The sequence below is a fragment of the Bombus pascuorum genome, chromosome 2 (genome assembly GCF_905332965.1).
Source record: "Bombus pascuorum chromosome 2, iyBomPasc1.1, whole genome shotgun sequence".
Lineage (NCBI taxonomy): Eukaryota > Metazoa > Arthropoda > Insecta > Hymenoptera > Apidae > Bombus > Bombus pascuorum.
The window spans coordinates 5,744,624-5,764,030 of record NC_083489.1 but is presented as its reverse complement, the minus strand read 5'-3'; the positions used below and the strand labels follow the sequence as shown (position 1 = coordinate 5,764,030).

Below are 19,407 nucleotides of genomic sequence, written 5' to 3'. Positions count from 1 at the left end.
AGTCTCGTTCAGATTGATTAAGCTGAGTACCTATTTGCTTGAATTTCAGTCGTTCGAGGCTTTAGTTCGTCGTTGAAACATTAAGAACTTTTAAGAAGAAGAAGTTGTCGTGTTATTGTAATCCTAAACTTCGTCACTAAGAACCGATATTCATTTTATCAACAAAATTTAATCAACATTTCAATTTACTACAGAGGAGAAGACTGTACGAAATGTTTGTAATAATGTTCTTATTAAATCCTGTTAATTTACCAAAATGGTTCATTATATTATTAAATGTAATACGATCAGTAGGAATGAAGAAATTGTTAGGGAAGAATACTAAAAACAACAAAGCCTTTTAAATTACACGGAGCTAAGTAACTTGATTAACGAGGATCACAGTAGGAAGAATATTTCAAATCAGGTACATATCAGTCATATAAATAAATGTCTTCAAGTTACGTGGATTAATCTGAAGGAGGCTCAACGTTTTGATACCCGTGCACGTGCGACGAGTAACATTTTTCCTTCGATGAGTCTAGTGGGGAACGAGTCTCGGTGATCGAAAGGACGATCCAAGACACCTGTTCTAATCGTCGATCTAAAGATCTAAGACTAGAGAATCGAGCGGCTCCGCGGGGTTAAATCACGACGATTCGACGTCGCTTCGTGGCAACCACTAGCGAAGGATAAGGAACTCGTCCTGCGCGAGACCTTTCACTCGCCACACAGATTACGTTCAGCTGGTCAGGTTCATAAAGAGATTTATCGATCCCTCGATTTATAAAGTCGCCGATTTGCCACCTGTTCGCTGCCATACTGGACACACTGAGAAGGTGGTTAGAGGAACTTGCTTTGATGTAGTTGTTGTTGGGATTCTTGGTTGAGTTACTCGCTTGTTCCTTGATAACTTGTGATCGAAGGAATGACGAGAATACAGAATATGGTTCAATGAGTTTAGGACTAACTCTTTAGCTCTCTGCCTTTTACGGCTGAGTTTAATTCGTGACGTGAATTATACGGTTATAATTCGACAAGGGTGAGTTATATTTATGAGAGAATCTAGTTTGAAGAACTTCGATATTTCTACGTGTAACTTTTAAGCCCAATTTCTGTTATTAAATAGGTTTGAGGTTTGATATTTAATTGATTCACACAGATTGCTTTTTTATGCTCTGTATTGTACAGCCATTTACAACACCGCATACTCAGTTAAAAAGAAGTGGCGAACGGGGAGAAACAGAAGGGAATCGCAAGTAGTCGTACCAACTCTGCATGTAGGAATTAGTGATCGTACCAACCTGTCATTTATCTTAACAATTTCGAAGCTTGGAAGATATTGAGTACAAATTTTGTCTATACAAAGTTTAACACTTCGCATTTGATACAATGTTATAACTAGATTGTACATAACTGTGAATGCACATAATACGAAAAAATATGTAAAATATTTAAAATATAGTAGTCAGTATTGTTAAAGTAATACTATATAACGTTTTATTAAATACAAAATTTATTTAGAACAGAATAACTTCTTTAGATATAAGATAATAACTTGAAATATTCACGAACAGCGCTCTATTCTCTTGTACATCTCAAACAGGAATGAATTCGTTTTATTGCGCATTCATTCATTCAACACGTACGCGATGCGCTCGTCTCATGGCGTTTTCCTTTTGTCTTGCTCTCTTTCATTCCTCGCTCGTTCAATACATATGTACATACATCTATTTTCTAACAACTATATCTTTTATCGAGGTTCCATTATTTCAAATTACACTCGTGGAAGTATGAATTTGCATAAATATTTGCGGTCTAGTTACAACAACAGTAACTATCTTAGTAACTCTCAAAGCGACTAAATTAAATAGTCACTAAACAAAATCTTGGAACAAGATATTAAGTAATTGTTTTAGATAATTTTGCGAAAATTTGGGGTGATGTTTGAATAGGGAGAATTATCAGTTTACAGTCCTCTTACTTAGCTATCGACTGATTCGTACGTCGAAGGTTTCCGGTTGAAAAAGAAGAAGAAATTCAAGCAGTATATCTTATGTGGAATATATGAATATGTTGAGAATATAAGTCAAGAATACAATGAAATGTGATATAAATTTGGAAAGAAATGTGGTACGACACAGAGCATGATTATGTTCCAAATAAAAGATATAATACAACACGAAATAAATAATACAGCACGCGATTAAATGTTGATTTTTTATTATGCACATAGAACTATAGTTTATATAGTTTCCTACTCTTCTCAAATTACAGTTTGAAAGGAAATATAGTCTTATCATGATAAATCTTCAATTGACACGACCATTCATCTGTAGAGATTTAAGAAGACATTTATTAAACCATAGACGAGTGCAATCATTTATTTGCCATCTGCTCTTCGGATAATATATTGTAAAAACGACAGTAGAACTTCTTTGAATGCACGATGATACCAAGACGACGTTACCAAGAAATGTGAAAGATTATATTTAAAGAAAACATATGACATGGTAAGTGTCAGACCTAGAAAGATGCACGAAGACTTTTATTGAGTTTTTGATTTATAAAATCGCTGATGAGCCACCTGTTTGCCAATAATTGCACAGTAAAGATGGTGATTAGTGCAATTTATTCCATCATAAAGATTCTTGATTGTCTTCTATTTATTTTCTCTTCGAACTATTCTCACAATCTATGACTAGAAAATGGTAAATGAATTATCTGAACTTTGTAATTCTTTAATTCTGGAATCTCAGCTACCACCTTTTATTTTTTTACTAACAATAAACGTACATACAAAAACGGATAAATTAACGAAACAATATCGGACATAAAGATAGCGAGGTAAATAGTTCTTCGATATTAGAATTACATTTCTATTAAAATAGCCATGATAATTGGCTCACAAGAAAAATTGTTCATATTTTTCACCGAATATCGCATCGTGAAAGATCAACATTAATATAAATTTGCTCGATCTTTACGAAGAGTCACAATCTAATTAATTAATTTTTACAACGAATTAGAAGCCACGTCAGTTTCCAAACAGTTTCTGTTCTGAGGAACATCGAGGCAATGAAATCATGCCCGACGGAATATTTCTTAAACATTAAGTCAGTGCGCTCAACATCCCTTATCAAAATTCATCATCGACTTGTCCTCAAAGAATGAACACATCCAAGTTCGGCGTTGCACCTCCGAAAAACTTGATCCGTGAAAAACAATTCGGCTCAGTCTCGACGCGTTCCGCATGAAGAGACCGTAAATTATCCACGAATCGAGGCGAGATTTATGCCTTTCGATTCTGGCCCGTTAAACGTGTCCTGTTAAAGCGCGAAAGAGCGTACCGATGACGGTAACCTACCGACAGAGATTATATCCACGACGACAGGGCGAAGCGGAAGATTTATGACCAACTTTTTATCCAATAGGATATGGGTGCTTGGAAAAACGATCCGCTCGATGTGTTTCACGTCGAAAGAGGTGTGGATTATTTCCGCGCGGACAGGTTGCAATGAGATTTACACAGCTGCTCTCTGCCCTTCATTCAATAATACTACCGAACGCGTATCCTCGAGATTCTCGAATAAATCGAGTTGAAAATAATTCCCTGAGACTAAGTGGATCGTGTTAAGATTAAGGTGACGGCGGCACGGTGCCCTTGAGTGGATCGGTCAGTATCGGCGAAGGATTAAAAAGCTGAAACCGCGAACGATTTTCGGATGTCAAATATAATTTCATCGCTATAACAGGTTCGAGTAAAAATTCGCACCACGACCGGTTTACTTTTTCGTCGAGCTGCGCTCGGTTAGAAAGTTAACCTGCAAATGGTTTAATTACTAAATGCCGCGTGCTAAATCAATCGCAGAAATGATTTATCGCACGATTTTCCTCGCGTTTTAACGTCACGTTGAGTCACGTCGGTGTTTTCGAAACGGTCAACCGATTTTCACGTAGCTGTAAGGATAATTTTCAGTGGAATTTAACGAAGATTATGGCGCTTGCAAGGATATCGACTGACTGAAATGTGGAATTTTTCAAATTGGTTAGTTTCGCGAGGGAAACGTTCTGCTGTTTTTCATAGCAAGTTGTTTTTGATATTGCTAAACTTCACATTTTTAGCGAAGTTGTTAATCGTTTAGAAGCGAATGCAAATTCTGTGATAAGTAATGCTCTTAGGCCATCGATGATTGTAAATAACAGAAGGTTTGAAAGGTACAAATGTATGTACGTGGTGAAAGTCTAAGGAGTAGGTACTTCCTCTTAAAAATATTATGCAAATTGTATATTGTAATATGAAAACATTAATACTGTGACCTTTAAATCCATAAATGTAATCTTTTTCAAATAACTCACCCGTTAAGAAGTTGAAGCGCAAGTTGTTGAAAGTTATACCCGTGTGGGTACAAGCGAAGGCGTTTGTTCCTCTTCTCGTTAATAGAATACTCCGAAGAATAATTCACGAACGAAGTTTATGAAAATTCTATGAATAATATTAAAAAGTAAAATTTCAAGATGATCTTCTTTGAATTAATTAATGAATTATAATTAAAAAATGAATTAATACTTAATGAATTATAATTGCTCGGTATTACTTCGTGATGCGCGTATATTTAACTATATAATAAACTATTACAAATTATTTTATATAATTCTATCTTTCAGCGTATTATGCGTATATCTTATCTTTGTAGAAGTTACAACGTTTGATAATAATGTCAGGTATTAAATAGTAATGTTCATGAAAAATTAAAACTAAGCTACTTGGTGTTATTTTAAATATAAAAAATTATATTTAAAATAATTATATAATTGTTGGAATAGATTTATTTAATCGACAGTAACCGATCATCGTATTTACTCATTTACGTAATATGTAAATTTCATTCTTAATCTGGTTCCAAGGTCCGAAATACACGATATCGTTGCAACAAACAGTTTACACGCTTCGAATAAAACAAACTACATATTTTACCGATTTGCCTGCTTGCAATACTTTGCAAACGTGTAAAATATATTTTACCGTAAATCTGTTATCGTGAGAACCAAGAGATAATTTAAAAACGAACCGTGAAAAACACTTTACCTTTTTGATGGTATCGCTCATACGAATTCCATGCGTTGTTTATGCACTGTTCCTTTCGTTTGATACACAATTTGTTTTCGCATTGCCGTGAGCAGACATAAATAAAACAAAAAACCAGATCGTAATGTGTACATAAAAGAAATATATGCGCTCTTTTGTATGCAAGTGTAATTGATTTTTATGCCATTATCCTTATTCCGTAGTCATTTTTTGCATAGTATACACCTACATATGTGACCACATACAATGGCTCGTAAAAATATTTGAACATTTACCATAGAAAATTTATATATACACATTGTGTATATGTTTCTGTTTTATTATTATTTAAAGTTTACAGTAACTGCCAGGATTATTAGCAAACTACATTTTTGTACAAATGAAATACACACATGCATATTCTCGTTTTTTCTTTCTTTTTTTTTTTTTTGCTAGAGACATTAATAATTACTCTTTATTTAATTCATTAGTAGCCTAATGAAATTTTCAAATATTTTCTATAACACATAGACGATATTCATAAAAGAATTGTACATGTGTTCGAATAGTTTCATATGTATACGTAAAGCTGATTTATTCGCTATAAATAATCAAATTATATTTCGTAAAGAAAATATTTTTAACCAGTTTAATTTGAAAAATGGTGAACTAAACAATCCTTGATATTTATTCCTTTCGGCTATTTGTTCTTGGATACTGAATTAGTGGGATTAGTATACCACTAGGCGAGTAAGGTTAAATCATTTTCATGGAAATGTTTTCAACGATGAATAAATGCGTCAATAAAATTATTAATATACATTAATGTCTCATATAGATATCGAAGTTTTTAAAAGCAATTGATGTGACTATGCAATGGAAGTGTCTCTTTACTGTGTAGGTGGTGAAAGAATTTCTGCAACGTACAAAGGAAGAAGATGTCGCAGCAATTCCGGAGAACATTCCTGCAATAATGTGACAGATCGTAGAATTCATCGACGGTGAGTAGAATTTTTGCTGAAGATGCAATGAAAATGATTATTGCTCGTATAAAGTGCGTGTAAAATATACATGTGTGTGTGCGTGTATGGTTAATATTTTCAGAATTATGTGTATGGATTATTAGTCATTTACAATGATAGTAAAAACAATTACAGTGACAAACCATGATGAGTAAATGTAATATGAATTATTACTAAGAACGAATTGAGATCTAATCTTTTCTAATACTCAAAAATATGTTAAATAGTAAAATAAATAGAATTTTATTTTAATATTGTTAAAACGGTCGGTTCCTCGATATCCAACGACTTTTCGTTATCTCCTAACGATAAGAATAAATGACCTACTTGAAATCCTCTTTTATCTTATTCAATTTTTTATTAAATTGTTTGAAATAAAATAGAATGCGAATAAGGTAGGTGAAGATCGTCAACGAGCATTCTAAACTAGAAGCGTCAAAGAGATAGGATTTTATATATATATTGTTTCGATAAACAGTATAATATACCGATTTAGTATTTCGTTAAAAACTGCAGTTCCGGTCCATTTGTTTTAACGTCTGATAACAATCTACGCGCTTCTTTAGTTTTACCAGAATCGTATTAGGTTGTACGAAAAGTTTTGTTCTGTTGAGATAAAAACCGCGACATTTCACAGACTTGTTTCACTTTTCTATGAAGGTGCATTGTTGTAAAAAACACGTTTGGGAATAAAAGACACTTTTCGGACGACCTAATATTAACATTTACCGTATCTATCAATAATTAGAATACTAACGAAGCTTCACTTTCTTGTTAAACTATGTAACGTTTATAGAAATCCCCGGATCATTCTATAATAAAATGATTTTATTTATGTTCTTGTTATATTAATACACGTTTTGTCACTCAGACTTTTAACTGTTCCAACTTTATTTTTCGAAAAAAGGTAATTAACCGAGGTCGTCGATATAAAGAATACAGATTTATGATAATCCGATGAAAATTCTACATAGAAAGTAGCAAATCTTCAAAGATTCCTTCAAGTCCTAACTCCACAAAAAAACATCAAACTCCACTAACTTTAAGCTCAGTTTTCTCAGTTTACAAACTAGAAGCGTAGACATAAAAGCATTAAGAACTAATACGATGCTATGCAGAATTTAGAGACAGAACTTTCCAATCAACCTACTATTCCATTTCTCTATCCTATGTTTTTCATTTCTATCAAACTATTTTCTTCGTCGTGGTCGTACATGGACGAACGTTCTTTTGCGTTGGTTCATAAGATTCTTAATGCACTTATTGAATCTACGGTCAAGGAGGAGATTACCAGATTCGCAACAAGATACAGAACAAGAATAGAAACACACCCGAACCAGCTGGCAGCTGAAACGTGCAACACAACATTATCGCAAGAAGACTAAAAAGGAAACACCCAATAGACCTCATAAAAGATATAACTTAGAAAAAAAACGAAGTTGGCACCCCGCTGGGGGTAGCCGCCCACATGCTATATTATTTTTTTTATTTATATTTTTTTTTCTTCACCAACAAGATATAACACTTTACCAAACGTCCGCAAGGACAAATTGTAAAATAACCAAAATAAAGTAAAAAAAAAAAACTTATTGAATCTACCAATAATTCAAATAGTTGCGCTATATCTGAAACCACATGGAGCTCATACAGACGATCAAATTGTATCATAAACATTCGTATAGAATTCTGTCGATAGAATTTTCCAATCGACGTGTTACATCTCCTACGTACTTTACATGTTATCCAATTTTTTTCATCGTGCCTCTACGCTTTTCGTTGGACACAAACGTTTTATCGTTCCCCAGGCAACCTAGACGAGCAATCAACGAGATATGGAAACTGTTCGTATCACGTTGAATCTTGATGGTATCGTTATCGATTGGCCGCTATTAACTCGGAGCGACGACTGACCGATAGAATGCACTTAACGCCCCGCGTGAAAAGTGAAAGAGCTTTGGGGCGGCCGTGACTTTTAGCCGCGCAGCTGCTCGAAACGACAACGATCACGATGACAATGTTTTCATTAGCGTGTTAACCATATCTCCTTGTCGAGCTACGATCTTGTCGACAGGATATAATTCAAAGTTGGAAAGATGTGTAATTTATGACGTAGATCGTCGTATCTAAAGCAGAGAGAAGAGACACAGATATTGAGCACATGATGTTTCGCTGTAAATCATTGCATGTAAATACCTGTATTGGTTTATCGCGTCGTCCAGGACGCTGATTATTAATCTAACTAATTAACCAGATTATCAAACTGCAGATTTTTACGCGTGTTTGTTCAACTTATTGTTTAAAATTAAATGGAAATTACTTGAAGCCGTTTAGAAAGAAAATTAGAAGTTTGTTGCACTTATTAAAAATTATAATCAACACTCTGCTTTAAATACTTTATATATTTTTCAATATTTTATATGTATTCTGTATAGTTTTAGTGTTATTATTATTTCATTTGTTCTGCACGTAAATGCATGAAAACCATTAATTATATAAAATCTGACTGATTACTAAATGACATAAGTAAAAATTACGGATGATGAATTCAACAATTTTTTAACAAAAGTAAAGTTTTTTCTTTTTTTTTTCTTTTTTATTGAAATGCAAACCACAATTTTAGGATTTTAAATAGGCAATTTCCGACTTGTAGGTAACGAATTAATTTACATATTGATATACAATAGATTAATATTACGTGGTGATCGTTGAAAAAAAGCAGACTACGGAGGGGAAATGATTTTGTGGCGTTACGAAGATAACGTTAATCAAATTTGTGTAGATTAAAAGCGTATAAGTTAATAGATATCATCCGGTGTGGAAACTGAATTAATCGGACAGTAATTAAGGTATTTAATGGAAATACTGATTAACGAAATAAACGAAATTATTATAACGTAACGTGGAATTTAATATCAAATTTTCTCAATTTACTACGAATAATAGAATTCTCTATCATCAGAATTTGTGTTTAGCGTAATAGTATTATGTTATTATGTTTCACGTTACCAGTATGCTTAATCACGACAATAAAATCATTAATTGAACGAAATTATAGCATAAAAAGGCTATTTTCATTTATAACAGGAATACAAAATTTGTGTACTTGGAGAAAATTGTAACATTGAACATGACTTAAAGAATAAATTGCACGCTGTTTCATCTTGTTTTTTATTTGTCACGATTCCTCTGGCAATAATCACCACGTCGTATTTTCAATTCTACTGTATCTACGTTTGTATCTATTTCAGAATTATTTTCATACGCGTTTCTCTCATATTTACAAGTTAAATCTCAATGGTATATTCTCACGATTTTGCGCGTCCGACGTTCGAAGCGAGAAAGCGCACGTATTACGATCACGAGAATTCGTGATTCGCGTTTAACAGAAGGAAAGTCAACGAAACTGCAGACAAAAAGAAGATCAAAAGCTTACACCATCGGAATCTCGCACGGGGACGTGCGAAACAATTGTAAAAGATGTATAAAACAAGCTTTTTGCACGGAAATAGGATTTGCTTTCCTCTTATTAATCAATTTTAAAATATATATCCAATTTAAAATGAAATTTCATCGAAGAGAAAAGTTTTGGTAGAAAAATTGATTTCCTTATTGTTTTATTTAATATTCTAAACAGCTTTAAATATCACGGAATATTGAAAAAGATTATAATTTTTATATGAAAACTGATTTCTACTATATTAGATTACATTAGTTTAATTGAAAAGAAGAGATTTTTTATATAAAAGTGCTAGATCTGTAGATTTTGAGATTATTTGGAACGATATGAACACATAATTGTGAGAGAAGCGGAGGAAGGTTTCCTTTTGCCAGCAATTGCATAAAGTCTGATAAAATATTTTCAAGTTTTAACTACGTACCGTGTGGAATCAACGCAAACTGTATATGTCGTGTGCACGTGTGCCATAAACGCTTTGCAATGTTTACAGTATGTACTCGATTCTTGAGATATTATTTGTTTAGTAATTCAAAAGCACGAATCAATGTATATTTGATAAAATAATATTTTTATCAAACACCTGGAGTTTTTATTTCATGGAATAAAAACTTTAATATCAGACTTTAATATAAAATTAATTAGACAACAGACTAAGATACACAACGATAGGCTATTTACTATTTAGATTATTTTATGTAATTTATTAATTCAAATGTCTCTGCGTATTCGAATAGAATTATCAATAAAATTTTTTCAAATAAATAAAGTCAAAAAGTATCAAAGAAAGGTCAAACTATGGATAGACAAAAGCACTGAGAAAAATCCTTTGAACAATTTCATAAAATTTTATAAAATGTTTTAAATGTGCAGAATCTGGAAAATTAATGTACAAACGTTTGAAAAATCTGTAAATTATCTCTTTGATATGAACTATAAATCCCTAAAAATGTGCAAATCTTATCTATCTTTTTAAAAGTGAAATACTTCAATAGTATTTATATAATAGCACTTCGATAGTATTTTATATAAATTAGAGACTGGAATGGCGCAGAATGTGCAGCTCTTTTAATGAATATGAAATGAATTTATGTAAACTAATAAGGTAGTGCATTTTATCGAATTTCGCACAGCCGAGAAAACGCGATAAATTTCGCCAAGTAGATTTGAATGGACAACCTTCTTCCTACAATATATCTATGTATATTGGTATTACGCGTGTTTTCGTTGGCTAGGAATTTTATTGCTTAAATATTCTGACTTGAAACACACTAATGAACACCCGTTTGCTCGCGTAATGACGCAATTGAAGTGTTCGTGGTATATTCAAATAGCGAAATAAACCGTGGAAATCATTTAATCGTGGAAACATTAAAGAATCTTACTAACGTTTACGCGGACGCAAGTGTTTTTGCATTACCTCTCATTCCAACCGTCATTTTTTCTCTTAATTCGTTTAAACTTTGTAAATATTGAATTTATTCAACAATTGCTTCGGTTTGATAGAGATTTGGATTAAGTCGATTACTTAATAATTCGATCATTATTTTTATTTGTATTAATTGGAGTGAAAGCGAAGCGTTGTAGAAAAATGTTAGAAACTCGTGTAAATATTTTCACTTCGTGCAACACGATATTCCTTTATTCCACAGGATATTCCTTTACGTGTAACGTGAAGGATGTTAAGGAAAGTAGCAAATTTGTACTTTATATCCACGTTATAATAAAATAATGAATATAAAGATATATAATTTCCTGTCCTATATCGATAACAGGTAGACTGCAAATATTTATGAAAATTCACACTTTTATAAATATTATTAAATAAAAGAGACGCGAATGCGAATTTAGTTTACTCTACAATTAATACTTCACAATGATATTGGATATTTTGCATATCCTTGGGTATCATATGCACGATATATATTTTCGCATCCTTAAATTGTCCATAAATGCACAAACATCCGCAGCTTAATAATATATAATAATAATAACAAATTACTACTTTTCTAAAATGTTACTCCGTAAGTTTATATTTTTTAACAACGACAACAATATTGTGAAAAATTGTCAAAATCGAAATATTCTCTAATCAAAAAGGAATTCGCTATCAACATGAAAATCGACCAACGACCCAACCAATCAAAACAGAGAAAGATTACTTATTGGTAAAATATACCTACTAACATTGCAGACGTCTATGCTTAATAATTACACAGAGATACACAAGTTTCATTCACTCTGGAGTATAATTTTTACTGTCATCGACCACGAAACTCTCTATCGGATGCAACATGAAGACGAAACACGTCCATTTACCGATCGTGATTCGAGTTAATTAAGCGCACGCGATCGTAATATCCTTTCGAAATGAAGCAGTGGATCGGATTGTCGGCGCGGAATCCTAAACGGGATCGACGAAATGAACGTGACGTTAATGTCGGTCAATTAATCGTTATTAATAAGGTGTTCGATTAAAATATCGTCAGGCGATTGAGACCGCTCGGAAATGTAAGGATAATTATAATGGATCGAGGGTAACCAGTGGAATAAAAAGAAAAACAAAAAAAAAAGTGGTAGACATGAAACGGCCGGCAATGGAGAGGAATCCGCCCTCGCCCGGGGCGCAATTTCTCCCAACCGATTCAGGTCGAAGCCTCGAGAGCAAAGAAGACTGGCGAAAAGAGAGAAGCCACTCTCCATGGGACCAGACCGGAGTCTCCGTGGAACAAGAAGAAAAAGAAGAAAGAAAGAGCGTGGGGAATGAAAGAGGATGAGAAGAGCGAGGTGGGGAAATAGCTGAAGGTGAAGAAGAAGACGACGAAAGGGAAACGTGGAAAAATAATTGGTACGATAAACGAATAGGGGATGCGACGATAGAAATTTCAGAAGCTCAGATGAAATTGTTCGTAAGGTGAGAAAAATTGATGGATCAATTGATTTAGGAGGTCGCAGAGATTGAAGATGGAGGAAGAAAATGACGAGAAGGTATCGAAGAATTGGGATATGAAAGAGATTATGATCGAGATTATGATCGGAAAAATACAGTTAGAAAGAGGTTTTGGAGATTTTAAACGAGAAACTCTATTGGAATTTATACTGGACGATTGACTTTTAAAATTTCACGTTCGTCTAAGGTCGATGTGCTATATTCTTTGCTGGAATGCGGATACTTCATGAGAATTCAAATCTTTACGTATACTTTGGATATTTTACATGTTTTCGCACCTTTATACATCTTGTACGTTTTTTCATACTTTTCGCCATTATGCATGAATGCTATCATAATATTGTTGAGACACTTAACGAGGAACAACTTTTTCTTTTCATTTTTAAATGATATATAGAAATTTCAGGATTGTGTGTGTGTGATTATTCCGAGGAATGAGTTTTGTCTATTGACAAAGCTAATATCCAATATTCGACTCATACTTAAAGATACACTCTCGAAGTTGATGAGGGCAACTATTATAGTTTTCAATAGTAAATGGCATTCTCCTACGTAAAATTTTATAGAAATATTAAACGATTATCATGACGCATTGATAAATATCGTCAGGAGCAAGGTACGGTGGTTTTCTAAAAAGAATGACACGCGTCAAACTTAACAGTCAAATACAAAAGCTTATATCTTTCTTACAAACGACAGTGACAAAATATCATGTTCGAAATCCGAGGGATATTTAACAGAATCGAAATCAAAAATATCAAATATAGAAAGCCCATCGAGATAATAAGAAAAAAGGAAGAAATCGAACAAATCGAACCATCGATTTAAACGCGAAACCGAGCGTCTTCCACAAAATATAACAACATGCAACAGCGACAAAGAAGGAAAAAATTCTTCACGCGCAAAACGAAAGGAAGGAAAGAATCGTTGGAGCAAGAACAACGTTAACACGTAAAAATCCAAGGAAAACGAGCCGCGGCAAGGTATAAATGTACGAGAAAAGATGAACGAACGTAGAAGAAACGAAGAAGAAGAAACGAGATAGATGGCCCGATGAAAAATGAAGCAAACGATGGCTGATTACGAGAAGAGCCCACCGTGTGCCGATCCTGCACGCGTATATATCTTCATTTCGCAACGATCCTTGGTATGGTTACTCGATATACGAGGCAATAGCGGCGCATAAAATGCGACTGCCTCGACCGGTGCATGCAACGAAGATTTACATTGGCTTCGGATACCCTCGATGCTCGTTGCCATAGGCCCATTTTTTTCCTTTTCTCCTCTCATTTCGTACTCTTTTCTGGGGCTTCTTGCGCCTACGAAACGCGTCCTCTCGAATACCTTTGCTTCTCCTCCTCCGTCGTCAGCCACGGAACCGATCCAGACATCTTTCAAACGTCTTCTTGATCTATATGCTCGCCGTTAGATTCCGGGAGCAGAGCAATATCAGGTCGAACCTTCACCGAGATGTTCTTTTGTAACCGAGAAACGTGGCGAGGAACAAAAAGAGAGGGACAGAGAAAGAGAGAAAGAGAGGAAGAGGGAAAGAGAGAAAGGGAGAAAGAGATATGTGTAACAGTAGTTGGCAGAGACTGTGTCTATTTCACAGGTGAACGCGATCTCGCGCGATTTATAACCGCCATTTTAGATATAATCCCGTTTAGTGCGTGGATTCGCTCCATTTTGTGACGCTCTACTTGGTTACTGTTCTCCTCCTCGTTCACTTTTTTCCTCCATTTTGGTCTGGTTTTTTTTTCTTTGATTTACTGGAGACAGGTTAACGGATCGAGGTTTCATCGAACAACCGATTTCGCTTCTTTCGATGCTGAATGGTCCCTTACGAAAACACGCGCGATTGTTTTTAAGAGAGCCGTTTCAATGATGAATTATATCGAACATATAACGACGATCATATACGTTAGATATTGTCGAAAAGTAGCCTCGATTTTTTTCAACAAGATGTATTTTAATACTATTTTACTTTAGTTAGTCGTGTTCTACTTTACTTCCTTTCGAAAATATGCGCGGCATGCGGCTACGATTATCCTTTAAGAAAACTAAAGATTACGTTGTCATATGCTTGTCAGCGTCTCTAACTCAATAGTTTTCGACAGACGTATTTTGGTTTGAAAATTATTGTAATTATATGTAAAATATAAAATCTTGCAATCATCGTAGCTATTACGTTGTCCGATAAGTTTCTTTCGTTTTATAAGATGAGAATAGACGAGCAACAATTTCTATTTTATATTATCTTATTGAATTAGGTATGATCAATTTCGTTATATTTCTATTATTATATTCGTGCATAATTCAATAAATTAATATGAAACAAGAAACATTGTGCGTCTGTTATTTCCTTATAAAACGAAAGAAACTTTTCGGACAACCTGCTACTTACGTATGGTAGAATATTATGATGTAATTAAGTTCATTTTCAGAAGCTGACATTTGTAAATACTGTTGCTGTGAATCTAAAGAATTATTTTGCTACTCGACAGACCCTTCATGTTCAGATCCTTTAATTTTCAAACGATGTGTCAGATTAGAAAGGTTTGTCTAAATTGGTCGAAAGACTTCTACTTATATAATAATATATACGTATAGCAAATAGTAAAATTGATTGTAATCATGGGTTTTGATAGGTAATTTAAATGTATACTCTGCTATATAATGCCATAAGAAGACAGTAAATATAGCTTCGAGTGTACAAATTAATCATTAATTTGTACACTTCGATTAAATTGAAATACTATTACCATAAATTTATTTCCATTTTCGTCAATGTAAATATATCTTTTAATGATTTTGATTTATTAGAATAATTGAAATAATTTAAGTATTTATATAATTTAGGTTAAAGTAACAAACTTGATTTTACGTGCGATTACGTTTAAACGTATTGAATTTATTACTACTCTCTACCACGGTTGCGAAAGTTTAATGGCTTGAATTTAGTTTGGAATATTCTGCTAGAGCGAACATGGTAGAGCTATTCAAAGTATTCTAGCAAGTTAAAGTGGATCGGGTGTATGAAACCGTTCATCAAATAACTCTGTGTCTAACTCAATTTCGAATCGAATTTCATGTTTCTAGAAAAATGTTTAGAAACGTCACTTTTTTTCCGAGTAAATATCATATCTCAAGGCAGCAAGTCTTCAAACTTAGATAAAAATAATTTAATGCTCACGTAACTAAAAGCCACTCAACGAGACTTTCGTGTGTTTAAAAGATTTTCGTATAATTGGAAGATTATTTCAAAAAGCATATTACGTAAAAAAGATAAGAATAAGAAAGTAAAAGAGGGGACAAGGTGCCATTAGGTTTACATTGATGAACTTTCGTGCATTTACCTGCAAGTACACAGCAATATTGAAGATATTTGTTAATTAACCTTCTTAATTGACCTTCTTAAGCAATTAATAGCGTAAGGAAAACTTAACATCGTATCTTAAGTAATGTTACTTGCAAGATATAATTATCGAAGATTTTTATTGTATTTTACGCTAGCCGTTTTTATTTGTAGCTAACTGCTTAGGCTCTGATTCCATCGTACAATCTATTTCATAATTGCGTCTCTTAATTAAGGAAAATTCTAATTAATTGATCGACTCTTCGACCTTTTCTTGCTGTTCGACAAACGTAGGTGCGTGATTATATATTTAAACTGTTTGGAAAGAATCATGATGAAATCATGTTGGCATTTAATAGATTTATTGTGCTAATTGTAAACGACTTTTGTTGAAAAATGTATATTACGTTTTATTAAATATATTATTATTATTACATTTTATTTATTAATCTAGATTTTCATTGCTTGACATTCAGTTTGTCAAAAGACATTCCATTACTTATCAAACGAATTATTAATTACATCAATAAGATCGTTTTAAAATAATTCACGTGATGAATACCAATGACGCTTTCATTTCTGAAGTTCACATAGAATGAAGTCGACAAAGTTGATGCTAGATATAACGAGTCCACGCACAAAGATTAGATTAGATAATCGCTGAAACAAATAAATCGACAGACTGCAAACAGGGCAGAAGTCTGCCGAGTTAATTCGTGACTTAATCTCCTTAATAGTTGTTTGATTAGAAGTATAGATTTTTGTTGCAACCAGAACACGATACATCGCTTTAAAGAGGAAAAGAATGCTATCTAGCTGATAAAGAAGTTCCAGTCCGGTAAATCACGTTAGTTCCTACTCTAGAAGTATTCCATTAAAACTAGAATTTGTGCTACTAGATAAATATCTGTAAAACAAACCTTCGTTCCTTTCACTCTTATTTAAGAATATTATTTACCACGTTGTTACGACTTAAATAAAACCAGATTTACATATTTGCTGTAAGAGTCAGATATGGTATAAGAGTGACACAACCAGGAAGAGGAAATTCGAAGTAGGAAATTATTAATTAAACTTAATTACCTAACAATGAAAAGCCTTTTATCTTGTTTATAATTTAGTTAATCATCTTTGGGAGAGTCTAATCAAATTTTGTTTATGTATAACGCTTTCTACGAGCAGGGGGAGGAATTAAAACAACTTTCCATTGAATTATGACATTGTTTCTGTTAAATAGGCAGTTTAATGTAATACAATGTACTTAAAAGTAGTACAAGTAGTACTAGTTGTAGCTTTTTTCCAAAACTAAAGTGAATGGAAAAGAAACACATAAGATGTATACCTATATAAGTAGGTATTACGTAGCTGTGTCACCATAAAACACGCACTTCAGGACTACTGCGTGGAATGTGATAATAAGGACAAAGAAAAAATTAAAAATTCTCAACAGCGTGCAGTCACTTCTTGGAAAGAAAATGCCTCTTAAAAAGTCCTTAAACGTCTTAAAGCAAGTAGGCATGCCCATTAAGTACAAAAATCAGCGAAACTCGTCAATCAGCAATACATTTAACCTGATATCCTTTCAGGAAATATGACATTAAATAAGTAACTACGAAAGAAGAAAATTATGATACTTCCTTGTTATTAAATATCCCGTTTTTAAAGTTAACACGATATATCAAAATCATTTTTAAGATGTGTCATTTTTCTCGACAAATTAACGATATAAAGAGACACAGCTCATTTCATACGACGAAAATCAGGCAACACATTTGCGTTGGTATATTTTCAATTAAGCGAAAAGAAGGAAAGAAGCATTGCTCTCACAGTATTACGTAATATCTAGTAACGCGAGTCTCGATATGCGAAAGGGAGTGGAATTTAAATATAAAAGGACGTTCCACGTTATCTCCTTACAATGGACAACGAGAACAAAGGGGAAAGAGTTAAAACGAAGCGTAGCTCTCCCCCATCCATGCTTTTATTCCGTAGAAATCGTGTCGTGTGTCGTGTCTCGACCCTCTCGCGGCCAGTATCGAATTAAATCCTTGTAAATACATTAGTCCTTTGGCTCGTGAGCGTGTGATAGCCGCGTTGTAGAAAAAATAGCGTTACGCGTAAAAATCGATACCGCGATTGCATGGCAGACAGCGGTCGAAATCGACTAGGTAATCCTAGACAGTGCAAGGTGAGCATTACGTCTCCATCGGTTAAGCAACAGGCCGCCTACTGTAATTTCAAGATCCCTAATCGTCTGTAGCCGTCTAGAAGAAACATTAATCCTGTCGCGTATTAATGATCTCCCGATAGCTGCGATTTATTAAGATCTCTAACCCCCTCCTATTCCTGGCATCGGTCTGCAAGGAATATTGTAATGTTTCGCGTACTTTTCGTCCAACTATCGAATCACGTAGAACAAACACACTTGTCGAACCTGGGAATTTACTGGAAATTATTCGTGTTAATACGAGATAGTAGTGCGGTAAAATTGTTTCTAGATTATAGGAGCCGAGGAACTGGTTATATGGAAAAGATTCGAAAATTTGTACCTGTACGATATTACTTTTTCCCTTTTTTCATGGCAAAATAATTCGAAGATTTTATGTATTTCTATCTAGATTAGAATTCTATGTGTATAATCATTAAATTGAAATGTGTGTGAATTAAATTTGTAATTCTATATCATTTTCTTAAATTGAAATAATTCGAAATCACAGGATTATGATAAAGAGCTTGAAAATGGAAAGTTACCATTCCTCTCGTTGATATATTGCCTTTTATTCATTTTTTATTTTTATTTATTTATTTATTTTTTACGGTATTCGTTATGTTTTATTTACAAACGAAAAGGTATTTTGTATTTGCAAGTTATTATACGATATTCCAATACGTTATTAATAGAATTATTGATTAATAACGATACTATAATAACATTCTATAAAAATATTAAATTTTTGTATTTTACAAGACACATTGTTAAATATATCGCTAACAGATAGAACAAATTTTAACAATGAACAGTAAGAATGAAAAGATAAATGGATAAATAAACGGAGGAATAGTGAGCGAGAAGAAGTAAAGGAAGCTATAAAAACTAAAAAGTTTTTATAATGAAATATAATAACTAACTCGAACGTAGAAAACAGAATTATCGTTAGAACTTCCTTTAGAACATATTAGTATCACGCTTTTACCCATTAAAGAAATCGGACATAAAAGATATAACTTAGAAAAAACGAAGCTGGCACCTCGTTGGGGGTAGCCACCCACATGCTATATTTATTTTTTATTTTATTTTTTTTTTCTTCACCAACAAGATATAACACTTTACCAAATGTCCATAAGGACAAATTGTAAAATAACCAAAATAAAATAAAATAAAAAAAAAAAGAAATCGGTGACATAAAAATATTACGGATAATAACATTCTCAAGAAGATAAACTGGAATAAGAAATTTAAAATGAAAATCTAGTTCTAAAACTTCGTTACTTAATTCGACTTCCTATAACTCAACACGTGCACGGCGAACTACATACATATATAACAATATAACATCTGCTAGGAGAAAGTTTAGAAAC

At 33.3% G+C, this 19,407-nt stretch overlaps 1 protein-coding gene and 1 long non-coding RNA gene across 5 annotated transcripts in view; one reads left to right on the top strand and one right to left on the bottom strand.

Moving 5' to 3' along the window:
• LOC132904702 (class A basic helix-loop-helix protein 15-like) overlaps nt 1–19,407 on the top strand; it is a 379,017-nt gene that overhangs the window by 224,385 nt on the left and 135,225 nt on the right. For all 4 annotated transcript variants that reach the window (XM_060955411.1, XM_060955413.1, XM_060955412.1 and 1 more), the window contains one exon: nt 5,949–6,048. The gene's annotated coding sequence lies outside the window, so the exon portion shown is untranslated. The remainder of the gene's footprint in view (nt 1–5,948; nt 6,049–19,407) is intronic.
• LOC132904714 (uncharacterized) overlaps nt 1–19,407 on the bottom strand; it is a 285,247-nt gene that overhangs the window by 180,532 nt on the left and 85,308 nt on the right. The window lies entirely within an intron of this gene.